The sequence below is a fragment of the Kogia breviceps genome, chromosome 13 (genome assembly GCF_026419965.1).
Source record: "Kogia breviceps isolate mKogBre1 chromosome 13, mKogBre1 haplotype 1, whole genome shotgun sequence".
In the NCBI taxonomy this organism is placed as follows: domain Eukaryota; kingdom Metazoa; phylum Chordata; class Mammalia; order Artiodactyla; family Physeteridae; genus Kogia; species Kogia breviceps.
Window position 1 is genome coordinate 32,344,036 of NC_081322.1, and position 15,387 is coordinate 32,359,422.

The following is a 15,387-nucleotide window of genomic DNA, read 5'->3' on the forward strand; positions in this document are numbered from 1 at the left end:
CTGGCAGCCTACGTGGATATGGCTTGTGAAATATTATCTATAGGAGCAGTGAGACAGTTCTAGAAAGATCTAGAAATAAGTATTTCTATGTGTCTCCAATTAAGTCACTGCTACAAGTACCAGTAATGAAAACAATAATGCTGTCAGATTATTGTTTGCTTAGTACAGATTTGCTATACATAGCAAATCTTTTAATTCTTTTAATTGGTCTTAGGAAAGATAGGAAAGTAAGGACACGAGCCATCGTGTGCTGGTAAATGATGAACAACCAGCTCTCTGGGGAGGGGTTGCCCTGACTTGTAACGTTTGCCAATTTCTGTGGTGTAAATAATCCGCTGCGGTCCTTTTAAAGCTGTTGGCCACTGAACAACTAACTTGCAAAATTCCTGATAAAAACTGGCTCTCAAGAATGGTACCACCAGCACAACACCGGGCAGAGAAGAAATCACATGTGGCAAAAGTATCCAACTAATGGGATCTTCCCCACCCTGTAGGGGGAAAAAAAAACCGTTCTAGAAGTCAGGTAACCTGAATTATAGTTATTTGACAACAACCAGATAAGTAAACAGATCCGTTACATGCAGAACCAACTAAAACGACACAGTGGACTGCACACGTAAGAAGGCTCTGGCAATTAGTTCACAAAGACTGAAGAGATGTCTCAATTGTCCGCCGTACTATCGTAATACTGGCATGGATTGGTCTACAGGTCGGGGTCTTCCAATCCTGTGATTCCACAAATTCCACTTGTACGTCAGTTTAAATCACCAATCACAGTATGATTTGGGGACCTATGCTACCAAGACCTAAAGGGACAGCATGGTGTGACAAAAAGCACTGACCTAGGATTGGAAAGCCCCAAATACAGTCCTTATTCCTCTACTGAATGACTTTGGGAAAATCATGTTAACTTTGCTAAGTTTCAGTTTGCCTCATCTATAAAGTAAATAATCCCCTAAAGTCCCTTACGACCCTAAAATCCTAGGCTTCCAAGTGGAATTTATTTTTTTAATCACTCAGTTGTTTTGAGTTTAAAACTATGCTTGCTGCAAAGTAGTGATGGAAATAAAAACCTGCATGAATTACAACCTGAGTGTCCTTAGGGCTTTAGTACAGGAGCTGAGCACACCATTCTAACAGAATTGTCAGTGAGAACCCAAGTCAGGGGCAGGGTGGGAAGAGCTCCCCATATCAGCTCCTTGCCTTTTAGTAATTTCAGTCATGGAGGACTGGGATTTGCCTCTGAACTTCTCCACACCCACCCCCTGCAACTCCTCAGTGGCCTGAACCGCAGACTACACAAATGCAACACCTCCGCAGAGTCCACTTCACATGTCTAGGGTGGCTTGCTACTTAAGGGCCACATGGGCTCCTTATGAATGTAGACAAGGGTCTCTGTGGCATGAAGTGCTAATTTTACAAGATGAGCTGGAACAACCTTTTTATTACTCCAACTAGAAATTAAATTATTAAAAGTTCTGTGCCTATTGCAAATAACACTGTTCCACTCATTATGTGATCCATTCTTTTTTTTTTTTTTTTTAACATCTTTATTGGAGTATAATTGTTTTACAATAGTGTGTTAGTTTTTCCTTTACAACAAACTGAATCAGTTATACATATACATATGTTCCCATATTGTGATCCATTCTTGAACCTGCTGGGAAGTGTTCCAGAAACTTCTGCCTAATGAATTGTGTGTGAGTGTGTGTGTGTGTGTGTGTGTGTGTGTGTGAGTGTGACAGACAGACAAACAGAGAGATTGGGAGAGCGGAGGAAATGGGGTAGATATAGGGTATGGAGAGCTGGGTATATGAGCCTATGAGCTTGTGTGTACATAGATACGGTTCACAGAAAAGTGACCAACAAATGATTTTAAAAGAGGGTTTGGGTCAGAATTCTAGCTTGCTCTGTACATTCAAAACCACAGCGGTAATCCAGAGTTTCTCAGGTATTACTAACTTGTGACTTAAAACTGTTAATGATTGAAGGTTGATGTAACAATATCTTGCCTTCCTGATTCAACATCAAACAATCAAATCTCAAAATTGATACTTCTGCAACAAGGCAAATTAACACCGCATGGAGCATCATGATCAAGATTATGCTCTAACCAGCTCTGTAAAACCACAGAATGAGACAGGATACAAGAAGACATGAGTGAGGGGAGTTAAGGAAGGTGATGTGGCCTCCGAATAAAGGTACAGACTGCAAACTAAAAAGTCAACTTTGGGAACTATGTGCCATGTTTGACTTTCCTGGACCAACAGCAATGACGGGAAAAAAAAAAAAAAAAAAACACCCTAACTTTGAGTCTTTGTGATTATTAATTTTTTTAAGAAAAAAGAACTTTATTTAAATCAGGCCCTCAGCAGGTTGGCTGAACGCGTGGAAACCTCGCTCAGCCCGCAGATGTCTGTCTGAGCTGCCACATGGCAAGAACAAGCCCTGGGGGTCTCAGGACCCCAGCACAGGACCCAAAACTTCTGATTCCGGTGCTGGATGCAGAACTCCCCATCCCTTTCCAGTTCATTACAAACGCCTATTGTTTGCCGTATTTATCTGCCATCACTGCTGTTTGTTAGCAAATGGAAAGAGAACTGCCAGGACTAAATTTCAGCCTGCCCTCAGAATAGTGCAAAGGCGCTACAGGAATTGCACGACAGATGGTCTTTGAATGATATACAGAACCTCTGCCCTTGGGCCCGCTTTGGAGGAGCTGTTTTGGATTGTTGCTCGTAAGAGTGGGAGGTTGTTGTGTGATATGTGATTATTCCATAATAATTTTAATTATTTTGCCTGTTTTCAAACAATAGTCTCTGCCTTTTTTAATTTTTACACTCACTGAGTTGTGACACGAGCATTCTTTTCTCTGTGTTAGCAGGGATTAAAATCAAGCCCTGTATCCCTTCCCCTTTTTCAAATAATCCATGTTTAAATAAATTACCTCGGTCTGGAAAACCAAGTTACGTGGCATCCTCCTGGCACACACACAAGCAAGAAAAAAAAATAATTCCTTATTGTGGAGTCTGGTTTGAGATTGTCGCGGTAACAAGTTTCAAGAAAAGCCTGCTCTTTGCCTCTTTGGAGCAAGGCTCAGGCTAAGGGAGGTTCATTTACATGCATGTGGAGATCCCATCGGATCTGCTCAAAGGTACAGTCCGAGGCAGTCAGACAGCACCCGGTGTGCATGTAAATGAAGCTCCCCAAGTGGGATGCAGGTTTCTGGAGATGGGGAAAATACACCTTCTCTGTCTCATCCAAATCCAGTAGAAACTTCCGAATGTTTTTCTAAAGCAGCAGGAGCCAAAGAGAAGCAGATGCTAAACTTTCAAGGCACCCGAATGCACTTCTCCTTACCGGGTAGATTTGTTGGCTGAGCGCTGGCAGACGAGGTTTGGGGCTAGAACGCAGGCTTTCGGTTTCTTGGCCCAGTGGGCAGGCGGGTATCACCCTGCACATCCCAGTGGTTCTGGCATTGGCCTCCAGCTTTTACCTAAAGGAGAACATCATCTTGTAAATGCCAGGGGCTGTCTTGAAAAATAAAATCTACAGTGAATGTAAGCCACAGGAGAATCAGGGAGTGAGTTAATATTCATAAGGTGGCCTTTTTACCCAGCATAAGAATGTGTGGCTTTACCTGGAGGTTGTTGCTTACGAAATCCTCCCCTACGGTTGAATTCTGTGTCCCCAAATAGGCTGTGGTCTCATCCCACAGCCAAGAGCCACAGCAAGCTTTGGATAATTTCTGGGCTGACTAGTCTGGCACCTTGGTAATAAGAAAGAAATTCTGCATCGCCTTGGTCTTCAGCTATGTGATATTGTTACCTCGAAAACAGGAATCTCTGCTGAGTGGGGTTACTAGAAAAGAGGAAAAAAACAAAACTCTGACCCTGCTATTTGCTAGAGAAATCCCCCATGGAGTCTTAAGTGCTTCCCAACAACTGTGGTTTTTAATCCAATAACAGCAGCTCTTCTAACAGAGAGAAACCCAACTCACACAGCACATAATACCCAAATGAAATTCCGATAACTCCCACTGTGTTGACAAAAAGGATTGGGGAAACAAGGGCCACCCCGCTTTCTCCCCCGGCAAGGCAAGTGTGCAGAGATTTCTGGCTGTACAAAGCAGGAATTCTCAGGGAAAAAAGTATGAATTAATGTTTGGCACCTCAAGGAGCCACAACTACTCATCTTTTGAGACGTGGGGGAATCATCTAAGGAGAACGTCCCTGGCTTGCTAGGGTGTGATTGCTTTTGTAAGAACGCTGTTGCTGACAATTTTCATCAAGGTGTATGACTGGAAGAAAGGCTCTGGCAATATCAGCAATCATAAACAACGTGGATCTGTGTTCTCAGCCTATCTGAAATCGTGACACCCCACTTCAAACACGTTTACATGTTATCACCTGTCATTACGTTTCCGTATGGGTCAGGCCCTATGCAATGTACTGTATATACATTATCTCTAACACTGACAACCACCAGGAAGGTATTTATTGTTGTCAGTATATAATTCAAATGGAAAAAGAGTCTCATGTTGATTGAATGACTTAACAAAGGTAACTCAGAATAAGTAGCCAAGTCAGAATTTGAAATCCCTATTTAATTCCAACTGCCATATTCTTTGCACTGATGTATGTGTATGTCACATATGTGCCATATCACATTCATTGTGAAAGTGAATGCAAATTTCAGCATATTTTGGATTCCTGAAGGAAGAGCGTATGTATACCCTCAGTACTGGACATGTTGTGAATTCTCAGCAAATACTCACTGGAATATTCCTTTATAGATATATAGTTCACTTAGTCTCAATCATGTAGGCTTTACCTGCTACTTCTTCATGCTCATTTCACATGATGTTTACCCTGGCTAGACCTAATTTCTGGAGAGTTTCTCTGGTTGGGCCAAAGGGATTCAGCCAACCAAAGTTCACATGGACCAATTCTAGGTGAGAGCAACTATCAGTACCTATTCCTGAAATGAAGTCAACAAGAATCTAATAAACACCCACAACCAACTCAATTCTTCTGACAAAGAAATACGGTAAAAATAAGTAAGTAAACTATGGAGAGTTCCAATAAATTGACCAAACAACAACAACAACAACAACATTTTATTGAGTGACTCTACAAGAGGATAAAGAGCAAATGATTCTACATTCAAATCCCCAACTGCATCTCCTGCATCTTGTGCTTTGTAAATAAATGTCCCTGTGTCTTTGTAAGTAATTCACATAATTTAGAAAATAATGCTATCTTAAAAGAAACACACATAAATAAATATGCTTATTAACTTCAAGATAACCACTGGGAGATTCCATTCAAGAACAAAAAATAAATAGCTTAAGTCAATAGCAAGATGACTATAACTGAAATATAAATATGTATTTTAAAAGAACAGCTACATTCAAATGTTAGCCCTTTTGCCACATTTCCTGAGAGCTCCTTTTTTAACATTAGCAGTCAAAAGAGTGGCATTCTGTCAGGAACCCAAGACCTCTATGGAAGGCAAATTTAACAGTTAAAAGACTGCACAAAGTGCTTTTATTCTGAGCCACATGTGAATTAGGCTCAAGCATAAAGGAAAAATAAATGGGAATTAGAGGACAACTCACAGAGGCATTCCAGTAGGGGAGAGAATACCACCATTAAATCCCAAATGCAATTTACGAATACAGCATTTGAATTTTCTAATTGTTTCTAAAAAAAAAAAAAAAAAAAGAAAGAAAGAAATGAGGCTAATGGAATTACACTGGAACCAGCCATTCAATCATAGACAATTTTGCTGACCAATGTCCCTGTACATCCAGTCCTGAGCTCCTGATCACATCTGTAATCTTGCCAAACTTTGAGTCCAATAAGAGAAATATTTTTCCTTTTTGTTTTTTCTTCCCCTGGGTAGGAATAGAAGAGTCTGGTGATTTCAAGTACTCCATGTTTCATGGTCAAATAGGATCAATTTGATACAGCTGCCGGGGACATATGAAGCAGAAAGGGGGCCTTGGAAATCATCTGTGCTTGTAGTTTTCAAATCATCTAAAACCAATTTGAAACTACTCACCACGTTGTCCACTCTTTTCCCTCCAGTGGCCTAATACGCACTCCGTAGCAAGCAGGAGAAAAAGAAGTCTCCTTGGATAAGCTGCCAGACCAGTGAGGTTAAGTATCTCTGAAACAGATAATAAAATATTGTTATTATTATTATTTCTGATAACATTATTATTTTCTATCAGGAACACATGACCACACACTATTGTATGACAATTTTTAACGTTTGCAGTAGACAATCCAGTAGACCTCCCAAAGGCTTTCACCTAAGACTAAATATGCATGCCCAATCTGTTTTCAAAGTTCTATGCATACAGTGCTTCTAAGAGTGCAAAGAGCTCAGTTCCATACGGTGAAAAGAGTCATTCATTCATTCATCCACTGCATGTTAAATTTCAGGTATACAAAGCAGTAGGAACTCAGTGTCTACCCTCAAAAATGAATACTGTCGGGCTTCCCTGGTGGCGCAGTGGCTGAGAGTCCGCCTGCCAATGCAGGGGACACGGGTTCGTGTCCTGGTCCGGGAAGATCCCACATGCCGTGGAGCGGCTGGGCCCGTGAGCCATGGCCGCTGAGCCTGCGCTCCGCAACGGGAGAGGCCACAACAGTGAGAGGCCCACGTACAGAAAAAAAAAAAAAAAAAAAAAGAATGCTGTCTAGTCAAGAGACAAAATATGATAACAATTACAGCTCAAAATGAGAATCGGTATGCAACAAAATTTCCCCCAGTTTGACCATCTGTGTGCTTCATCACTGAGGCTCCCCACACTGAGGCCCAAACACTTCTTCTCCCATTAGACACAGCCACAGCTGCCACTTCTCCTGCAGGACAGAGCCTCCCCTCCACTCTACCAGAGCTGCTTCTGTGACCAAGGCAGGGCACGCTGCTCCTCCACACCTCTATTACCCTCGCCCATTTTCCCTTGTCCAAAATCTCCTTAGTCAAGACCAGCCTGTGGCAGATTAAGAGGATATAACCCTCTCCTGTTTGTGTTTCACCATGTTGTAGACCCTAAAGAAATTTTGCAGAATTTAGTGAAGCAGCACCTGCAGACCCATAGGATTCAACTCATCGGAATGAGGCCAATGTGCGTTTGGCCAGGAGACAAATCCAAGCCTCCAAGAGGCTCCTTGACCTCCTTGGAAAGGCCTTGAGCCAGGCCACCCCACTGGCTGTGCAGACATCACCAAACCTGCCTGAATCTTGGAAAAGGACAGAGCTTGACTTCTTTTCCCAGGAGGTTCCTTAGCCTCAATGGCAACACATTTCTGTGGGGTCTCTCCCACCAGATCACAGACACGTCTTGACAAGTGTGACTCCTTCTTGGGCTCCAGTGAGGACAGCACCAGTGCAGTTGTGGAGGAAGTACAGTGGAGAGCAGAAAAAGCAGCTGAGTCTGAAAAACGTCATTAAGGAGATAAGATTTGTGCAAATGCATTGCACTTCATGAGCCATCATCGTGCATGCTGGAGGATGGAATCTGAGGAAAGTAGAGGAACAGCCAATTCAAAGACTTAGAGGAATGAAAAAAGTACTGTGTGTTCAGGGAAATACATGCTTGCTGGTGTGCTTGCTTGCTGAAGCACAATATTTGATGTTGGGAGGAAAGAAGTAAGACATGAGCCTGGAAACTAGTAAAGGTTTGGTCACAAAGAGTCTTATATGCTACCTGAAAGAATCTGTTTTATCCTATTTTGGTTTTTTGTGGATTTGGGGGTGTTTTTTTTTTTTTTTAGCAAACATTTGAAGGGTTGAGCTGGATAATTATTTGATCATATTTACCCATTGGAAAGATCACTGTGCTAATAGTGTAGAAGGCGGATTTGAGGCTAGACAGACTGGAATAGGAAGAGGCAGGAAGATCTATGTGCAAGGGGCTACAATTTTCAGGCAGGAGGTCATGAGACATTGTGGCAGACAGAATGCTGAGATGGCCCCAAAATTCCCACCCATAGGTGCACATTCCCTGTGAAACCCACTTCCCTTGAGTGTGAGGGAGGACAAAAAATATGATGGGTTTCATTCTGTGATACACCAAAGGTGAAGGAATTTTGCAGAGGTAATTGAAGTTCCTAATCAGTCGACTGTGAGTTACTCAAAGGGGAAATTATCCTGGATGGACCCAACCTAATCAGATGAGTCCTTAAAAAAAGTATATAGAGGTCAGAGACTGGAACCATCAGGGATACCCTCTTGCTGGCCTTGAAGAAACAAGCTACTCTGTTATGAGAAGGCCTATGAGAGGATCACATGGCAAGGATCTGCAGGAGCCTCTAGGCTCCTCTAGATAGAAGGCAGCAAACTGAAATCCTGACCCATATACACTGTGAGATAATAAACGTGTGTTGTCTTAAGCTTTTAAATTTGTGGCAGTTTTTCATGCAGCAATATAAAAAATACAGATACACATAGCAGGAGACAAATAAGTAGTATATTCAGAAGAAAGCATTGACAGGAAGTAGAGTTTGAGCTGATGTGAGTGAAAGAATGACTCAGAAGTTACTGGCTGCGGTGGTAGATAACCAGTTTTATTTTGGACATGTCGAGTTTGCTATGACTTGCTATAGGGCATTCAGGCGGCCAGGTCTCGAATTCCGTTGGATATAAGGACCTAACGCCAAAGGAAAGCCAAGGGTCAAGCCTGGTAAACAGGCCACATCTGAAGGGCCAGACAGAAAGTGGGAGAAAAAGACTGGAGCCAAAGGAGACAGAGTAACCATGGTAGCCAATGAACACGGAGGATGGAAGCAGGCAGATGGGAAAGGGGCCTGAGGAAGCCACCTGCTGGTCTCTCAGGGACTCCACGTGCTTAGGTAACTGCTCCAGGGGGTCTTCTTCTGTGTTGTTACTGTCATTGTTTTTAAGAAGCAAATCAAATCAGGCAGGGCCATGGTTAGGTTGTGATCACCAGGGCAAATGTAAGGAGAAAGGAAAGAAGAAGACTAAGGATGAAGCTCTCGGATGCATCCATGTTCAGATGACAGGAAGGGGAAGGGAAGTTTGCCATGAGACTGAGAAGGAGGGGCCTGAGAGGGAGGAGGAGAAAGAGGGGAGGCAGTTTTTCCTGAAAAACCCAGGAAAGGGGAAGTTTCCAGTGGCCATGCTCACCAGTCTTGAAAGCCACCATATAAGGGGAGGGCCGAGATGCCCATGAGGTAAGGCAATTATAACGAGTGGAATTTAATGTTAGCAGAAGTTTAAAGTTGAGTCCCAGTGGCCACATTATGGCAAGTGCTTTACTTTCCTCATCTGTAAAATGAGAGTAATAAATGAGGGTGAAATACCCGCCCTGCTTTCCTCCCAGGGTCAGAAATTCTCCCCTCCCTTCCACTCTGCTTCATAAAGGCTTGAATGTAGAGGAGCCAGTCCTTTCCACCACCTTGGGCCTAAGAAGACTGGGTCTCAACCTCAAACTGCCCTGAACTGCTTTGTTGGGTTCAAGCTAATTCCTTTCTGAAAGGAGAGGCTTGGAGACAAAAATGCTTGCCAACCATCTCTAATTGCCAAGAAGTATAAGAAGTTGAAATGTGGAAGAAGGGAACCTCACTCCTCTTTATTTTGTTTTTTTTTTAATTTTTATTGGAGTATTAGTTGATTTATAATGTCGTGTTAATCTCAGGTGCACAGCAAAGTGAATCAGCTATACATATACATATATCCACCCTTTTTAAGATTCTTTTCCCATATAGGTCATTACAGAGTATTGAGTAGAGGAAACCTCACTCCTCTTTAAAGACACGTTGTTGGGCTTCCCTGGTGGCGCAGTGGTTGAGAGTCCGCCTGCCGATGCAGGGGACACGCGTTCGTGCCCCGGTCCGGGAAGATCCCACACGCCGCGGAGCGGCTGGGCCCGTGAGCCATGGCCGCTGAGCCTGCGCGTCCGGAGCCTGTGCTCCGCAACGGGAGAGGCCACAGCAGTGAGAGGCCCGCGTACCTCAAAAAAAAAAAGACACATTGTCACTTTGTTTACTCAGCACTTGCTTTATTGGAAAACAGCTGAGAACCAAGAAACGAACAAAAGAGACCTCTAACAGCCACTGTCTACACCACAGAACACACCCTCATTAGTGAGCTTTATCAGAAAGGATTTCCTAGGGTTCTTACTCGAGGTCTACTTTTCCTCTTTGGAAAATTCTAATAGGCTTGGTGATATGGTTTCCAAATAAACAGCCCAATAAGAGCAGCAAATTAAAAGAAAAAAAGGACTAGAAGAGGCACATTAATAACAGTAACCGGTGACAGCTGATGGCTTAACGGCAAGGATGGAAACAGGGGGAAAAATAACTATAGAAGGCAAACAAAAGAAGTAAAAATCACAGCAGTTTAGGATCATTTAGAGTAGAATAAAAACATTCTGCATACGACAACAGACCCCCGAGGGCACTAGAGCTCAGCACGATGGCATAAGCCATCATAAAAAAAGTTAAATTACATTTGCTTATAGTCTAAAATGCAGAGATATTCATAATATACAATAACAATAAGAGGAGACTTAACGGCTTGATCCACTTATTCTTTAAACGGTATTTCTTGAGGAGCAGCTACGTGCCTGGCACAAAAACATAAAGGAGAAAGAATGAGATGGCGGCTGTCTTGAGTGACTCTCAGTTATCTGGAAGCTCAGCTGTTCTGAGAAAATCATTCCCTGAAAGGTGTCCTGTCCAGAGCCCTTAAAACATTTATTAAAATATCAAGGTTTAAAAATAAGTAACTAAAATAAAATATCAAGGTTTTTAAAAAATCTAAACAATTCACACTTCCCTCATTGGCAAAACCAGGTCTATTTTATCTAGAATGAATTGCCTACTTTTGCTGAAAAATAACAAGAAGAAAATCTGAATATGATCCTCCCAGTACAACAGCTACCTACGCTATGGTTGTATATAAAAAACACCTTCAGGAGCTTCAGTGATTTTTAACAATAGTCAGGCAGGAGTGCTTTTGTGCACTCAGAGTGCATGTTATTTGTTTTATGTCATTAATGTAAGCCCCAAAAGTGTTGAAGTTAAAACCAACAGGTAACTTAGATCCAGGGGAAAAAAAACTGGCTCTTTCTGATCAATATCTTATACCAGTTTTTGGAATCCCACAAAGTAAAATCTAAACCAGTGTTTCCAAACTATAGGTAGACCAGTTATATTAGAATTCCAAATTTCTGGCCCCCATCACAGATCTACTGGGACAGAACCTCCATATTTCTTAAAACCTCTGCAGGTAATGGTAACATGCAACCAGAACTGCTTATGGCTCTAATAGTCTATTGTTTTCAATGTATCTTACACTAAATAAATAAAAGACAATTTCCCCATAAATACTATAGTCCAAATTCAATGAAAAGAAAATCCCAGATGTTCTATATTAGATTTTAATCTTGTAACTAAAGAGAAAATAACATTAACGAGGGAAATAAAATTCATGGTATTTTTTTCATAATTTTGAGGTTTACAGATTAGAAAAGTGAGGAACTAAGCTAAAAAGTTTCAAACACAATTATATTTTGGCTACATCATCTTTGTATCATCATGCATGAACCCTCGGGGTATTAATAATAAAGTCAAAGGGAATCTGAAACTTTTACTGGAAAAATAGAATTTCAAAAAAAGCTTGTCAGTCTTTAGGAACAATGCCAAGTCTCTCTTTCTCTTTCTCTCTCTCTCACTTTGGTGCTGTTTAAATTTCCTGCTTTTGCAAGCCCAGATATAATATGAGGATGAAAGAAGAAACATGTAGAAGCCAGAAACAGTCTCATTACATAGAATTTAGGGACCCTGTGGAACGTAACAGGTTAGAGAGAGTGACGTTATATGTAATTAAGATGTCTAGGGTTCATTTCAGTCCCCAGGGGACAGATGCAAAATATATAACTATTAATAGCAATGGTTAAATAACAATAACACAAGTTCTTCTTGTATTATTAGATCCCAGAGTTGGGAGGTTTTTTTGTTTGTTTTTGTTTTTTGGGTTGTTTTTTTTTTTAAGGATAAGTTACTATTATTTGGAAAACTCCAAGAACAAGTTAAGTAAAGGGAAAGTTACTTGACTTAAGACCAAACATTAACTTCTAAGCTAGAGGGTCAGATGGTCCCACACATGATTTTTGCCTCTCTCAAGGAGAAGATAAGTTTCCCCTACTCTCCTTTCTTATCAGGAACAAATTGAAAGACTTAACAAACTAGGAAGCTGTGGTGACCAATGTATATGCTGGGTTTTGACAGGCCAGAGAATCTAGTCTGTCCTTTCCTGGTTTGGTAAAAATTTTGTAGAAGCTCTCACTGGGCATTTGGTGTGATGAACAAATTGGCAAGCCAATGTGTACCCTCTATACACAGAGCATTGTTTGGGGAGCCGAGGGAGATAGATACCTTAACACTGTATGAGGCAGGATTCTGTCCTCAAGGAAATTAAAATATAGCTGGGGAAAAAAATTCCACAAACATCAATTAGGGACTTGTATGCCATAATTCATGATTAAGTAAAAAATTAATGTCATAGCTGTTCAGAGAAGGAGAACTAAAATGAGACTAATTGGGAAAGACTTCGTGGAATTAATGCACTTGGGCTTTGAAGGATGCTACCAGAACTAGTCTCAAGTGGATATACAAGGGAAAGAATTGGTACTCGTACATGGAATTACATGTATGTAAAAAACTTTATGGTTTTCTTTTTCCCTCTTTTTATTTTTCTTTATTAATTAAAAAAAAGATGGAGACTTTTTGCCCTTGGCCATAACTTAGAAATGTATATAAAATGAGGTTGACGATTGAACAGATTTAGTGACATGTTCTTAGACAATCTTCAGTTCTTCCTAGATTTGAAGAAGCAGCAAACTTGAAACAGTAAGTAGGAGAAAAATGGGGAGGCTGCTGTAATTAGACCAGCTGATACCAGAGAGTAGCAACTACGAATAATAACGGATGAAGCAGAACCCTGAAGGCTCAACAATCTGGGCCCATTTAACACTGAGAAAATACAACCATACTCTTCTCATCCACCCACCCCGAATTGCCCCAGAATGCAACCATCATAGCTCCTGGAATGCACTTTCTCTACCGATATCAATCTCTTTTTTAAAAAAAAGAAATAAAAAGGAAGAAAAATTGAAAGAGGGGGAAATACAGGGAAAAAGTTCATTTATTTGTTAACATAAGAATTTTTTTATTGAGCAACTACAACTGCTTTAAGTACTAGAGACACAGCTGTGAACAAAAGAAACAAATTTCTTACAGTTTTGAGCTTTTGTGCCAATAGGAAAAACAATTCTCCAACATATGATTTTTAAAAAGAATGAGAGAAACAAAGCTTCAAATATAACTTAGGTCCAATTCCCCATGGGTTAGTGAAAGTCAACCTAGATTTTTTTTTTTTTTTTTAATCCATCCTACACCACCTCTCTGACACTGAGTCTACATCTGTAGCCTTTGCCTGCTGGTTCTTTTTCAGGAAGACCCCTGCTTGTCCTTCTAGTTAGCAATCACTCTTCTGCCTTCTGGATCTGGCCTTCCTTGTCTCCTTCTCCATCTCTCTTACCTGCAATAGAGGTTTTCTTTTCCTCGACTCCCCCATTTTGTTCGTTTTCCCCAAACTCCAAAAGGTCATACACCTAGGCAATTGTGAAAGCCAGAAGTCAGTTACGTGATTCCTTCCTCCAGACCAAGGGTCTGAGGAACTAAGAACTAAGGTTCTTGTTAGCCCCTCAAGACCGGTTCCCACCCTGGACAGGAGTCACACACGACATTGCTGAATCATGGCCTAGGGGACATTCAGGAACTAAAAACAGGTATTCTGGTTTGCGAGGTTGTTCTTTTAAAAGAGAAACTTAAAACCCTTTTCTTTTCTTTAATGAATTATTCTAGTTTTGCTCTGAGACTGCAGCTCCTGTTTTATTTTCAGTTGTCTTTTTCCATAACTCCTTTTAGAAATAAAAATGGGAAACGTTACCTAGCCCCTAGGAAGAAATATGTACATACATTTAAAAAGCAGTTTCATGCAACCTTAATAACCTGAATTCTATTTCCCTTTCCGCACATGATGGATGAAATTACTTTGATTATGCTGGCTTTCCAATTACTCATTCATGCCAAGAAAGCTAGCCCTTGAAACCTCGTCACCTTGTTTATTTCTTTCCCACCTTGCCCTTCACAATCAGAAAATCAAAGAGCGCTGGAGCCGGAAGGAGCTTCCGTGATCCCCAAAGGAAGGATTAAACTTAAAAGTCATACATATTGATTGACCTGAGTTTTCTAAAATTCAACCCAAGTAACAATTTCAATACCAATTTTTAAGCTGTAAAAACTGATTTGGAGTTACAGAGTTTTGAGTCATATGAAAGGCTGGGTAAATATATAACCTGGTTGCCAAAGGGTTTCTACTTAATATACCAGGAAATGATTTATTCCCATGTGTTCACTTTATTCCTTAATCCAAATCAGTGATTTTCAAATTGTGCTCCTTTGGAGTCTGAGGGTCTATCACACACAGAAGTGAAGGGGGACCAGTTTTGGAGGCTCTCCATGCTCTGTCCCTGCTTTGACCAGAGACCTTCCCCTTTTTCTCTCTTAGGGTTGGGTTATCAAGTACGAGTTCATACAAATAAAGTTTTCTGTTACTACCCAAAAAGGAAAAATAAATTTGAAAAGGAAATGAACTTACACAAGTAATGGTACACCAAAACAAAATACAGAAAGTCAACCATGATCATTTTCTCACAGACAGTTAGACTGGGCCTAGCAACTGGTCCTGGAATCAGCATTGGGTTGGCCTTCTGCTGTGTAATTCTCCTTGACTGGCTTTTCACTACCAAGCACCAGGGCTCACCACCAACTGCCCCAGGGGCCAACTCCATAGCCATAGGCATCCTGGCTACTTAGATACAGCTCTGCTAATCTGCTTGTAGTTTATGGTTGCAAGTTCAGTATTCATTCAACAAACACATAGTGAAGGGCTCAAAGACAAAGACATGATGCCCAGAAGCAACAAATTTTTAGTCCAATGGGGAGACAGATAAGCAAAATTTATAATTAAATTATGGTATATAAAAGCAGGATGACCATTATTTTAATGGGGGCTGTACAAGGTGTGGTGAAAGCTGAGAAGAACCACGCCCTAGAAGAGTCAGGGAAGGCCTCACAAAGAAGCCTCAGCAGCATTTCAGGTGAAAGCACGAAATATGAAGCAGGGAGGGGGAAGATTTGGCTGGATAGGCAAGCAAGAGCCACGTTAGGAAGCGTCATGCCATACGGAGGACTTCACGTGGTCTATCCTGTAGGAAATGGGAAGGCAATAAGCCATTCACCTAGCATTATTGAATAATGGATAATTTCCCCAGCAGTTTTT

The 15,387-nt window shown here is 41.2% G+C and overlaps 1 long non-coding RNA gene across 1 annotated transcript in view; it reads right to left on the reverse strand.

Annotated features, from left to right (window-relative positions):
* Positions 1-3,425: 3,425 nt before the first annotated feature.
* Positions 3,426-15,387, reverse strand: part of LOC131768095 (uncharacterized) — a 48,439-nt gene continuing 36,477 nt past the window's right edge. The window contains exons 2-3 of the long non-coding RNA XR_009338924.2: positions 6,067-6,174; positions 3,426-3,496 (exon numbers count right to left, since the gene is read on the reverse strand). This is a non-coding gene — a long non-coding RNA (uncharacterized lncRNA). The remainder of the gene's footprint in view (positions 3,497-6,066; positions 6,175-15,387) is intronic.